Source organism: Colletes latitarsis, unplaced genomic scaffold, assembly GCF_051014445.1.
Source record: "Colletes latitarsis isolate SP2378_abdomen unplaced genomic scaffold, iyColLati1 scaffold0115, whole genome shotgun sequence".
In the NCBI taxonomy this organism is placed as follows: Eukaryota; Metazoa; Arthropoda; class Insecta; order Hymenoptera; family Colletidae; genus Colletes; species Colletes latitarsis.
Window position 1 is genome coordinate 12,501 of NW_027488465.1, and position 2,500 is coordinate 15,000.

Genomic DNA, 2,500 nt, shown 5'->3' on the forward strand with positions numbered 1-2,500 from the left:
CGCATCGATTTCATCGAGCAACCGGTGGACGCTGCCGCGTTCGTTCGTAAATGAATAATATACATACTCATGGCTAACTTGAGGCGAATAATCGCAAACGACGACGCGTCGATTTTGCGGCCATCGTTGCTCGCGCGACTAACGACGACCAGCCGAAACGGCTGTAGTTTATCGCATCGATTTCATCGAGCAACCGATGGACGCTGCCGCGTTCGTTCGTAAATGAATAATATACATACTCATGGCTAACTTGAGGCGAATAATCGCAAACGACGACGCGTCGATTTTGCGGCCATCGTTGCTCGCGCGACTAACGACGACCAGCCGAAACGGCTGTAGTTTATCGCATCGATTTCATCGAGCAACCGATGGACGCTGCCGCGTTCGTTCGTAAATGAATAATATACATACTCATGGCTAACTTGAGGCGAATAATCGCAAACGACGACGCGTCGATTTTGCGGCCATCGTTGCTCGCGCGACTAACGACGACCAGCCGAAACGGCTGTAGTTTATCGCATCGATTTCATCGAGCAACCGATGGACGCTGCCGCGTTCGTTCGTAAATGAATAATATACATACTCATGGCTAACTTGAGGCGAATAATCGCAAACGACGACGCGTCGATTTTGCGGCCATCGTTGCTCGCGCGACTAACGACGACCAGCCGAAACGGCTGTAGTTTATCGCATCGATTTCATCGAGCAACCGATGGACGCTGCCGCGTTCGTTCGTAAATGAATGTTATACATACTCATGGCTAACTTGAGGCGAATAATCGCAAACGACGACGCGTCGATTTTGCGGCCATCGTTGCTCGCGCGACTAACGACGACCAGCCGAGACGGCTGTAGTTTATCGCATCGATTTCATCGAGCAACCGATGGACGCTGCCGCGTTCGTTCGTAAATGAATAATATACATACTCATGGCTAACGTGAGGCGAATAATCGCAAACGACGACGCGTCGATTGTGCGGCCATCCGTTGCTCGCGCGACTAACGACGACCAGCCGAGAAGGCTGTAGTTTATCGCATCGATTTCATCGAGCAACCGATGGGCGCTGCCGCGTGCGTTCGCCCGATTGCGCGTGAAGTTACTGTTCGGAACCAAGAATATACGGGTGTATTATACCCGTTTGGTCGCAGCCACGCGCAAAGGCTTTTGAATGTACTGTACGCCCGGCCGTCGAACGATGGTTTTCCGTCATTCAGGAAACAAAAAGAAACTTTTGTCGTCGATATGGCGCGTTCAATCCTCCGTCGATACGCTGGTCGGAGGTGCGAACATCGAATATTTTTAAAGCAAAGAACAAGGAGCATTTTTAAATACAAAGAGAAAAATTGTAAATTGTATATGATTACCCTGAACGGTGGATCACTTGGCTCGTGGGTCGATGAAGAACGCAGCTAATTGCGCGTCAACGTGTGAACTGCAGGACACATGAACATCGACATTTCGAACGCACATTGCGGTCCACGGATAAAATTCCTGGACCACGCCTGGCTGAGGGTCGTTCACTTGTCCTAAAACTGCTTGCGTTGTTCTCAGATTCCCTAACCCCGCCGTCGTTTACCTCTCCTTTCGGGGAGATGGCGAAGAACGTTTCGGAGCCGGGTCGATGAAGAGAAAGGTATCAACGTACGAGCGAGAATTTGGGTATTTCGTTGGCGTTTGTCGCTGGACGTACGAAAAAGAATAAATATTATATATTATTGGCAAGTTTGCGCACCCCTTGCGTGGTGAGGCAGAGATCAGTCTGGACTCGCGCGAGTGTTTTACGGCGTCGTGCGTCGTGTTGTCTGGAGTATCATCACGACCGCCCGTTAAAGCACCGCTCCTACGATTTCTGACTTTGACGGCACTAAAAACCACCGTGGGGCGCAAATCGCGTTTCGTACAAATCTAATGATTACCGGCGCTCCCGACGTTGCCCGAAGTTAATAATTTATGCAAAGGAAAGAGAAAATAAAGCGTATACTAGTTTTGGAGCATAACAAAAAGGACACTGGAAAGAAATTTGACCAAACACTGATAATTATGATATGTAATATATGCCCTACCACGTGAAATTTGTGGTATCCGTCGGTCGTCGTCTTCCTCTCTGTTCGTTCGTACAGCCCCAGGGAAAAATGATAATTTATCAAACGAATCGGACGATCATCCTCTATGGAGAGGCTCGAACGAACACGACGAGAAGCGCGATACGAACGGAACCCAAAAGAAGGGATATACTCTGAGAAGTTGGTCGCCCCATGTCTCTCTTTGTTACGAATATGTATATCGATTGCGAGACCGCGCGTTTAGCCGGTCGTCCAGTCCACGAATGCTTTTCTTTCGAACTTACGGTGGACTTTGGTAGACTATCAAAGAATCAACGAAAATCGGATCGGGTAGTTCTATCATAGACACACACCGTGGTTCTTCTTTAATTTGAAAAGCGACGGAAGGACGTTAAAAGTAATCAGCCGGTTACGCCTAGCGAGCGTTTCGCATCGA

At 48.9% G+C, this 2,500-nt stretch overlaps 1 non-coding gene across 1 annotated transcript; it reads left to right on the top strand.

The window, feature by feature from the left end:
* Nucleotides 1-1,362: 1,362 nt before the first annotated feature.
* LOC143351272 (5.8S ribosomal RNA) lies at nt 1,363-1,517 on the top strand. The gene has a single exon (XR_013081629.1). It is a non-coding gene; the product is annotated as a 5.8S ribosomal RNA (ribosomal RNA).
* Nucleotides 1,518-2,500: the final 983 nt, after the last annotated feature.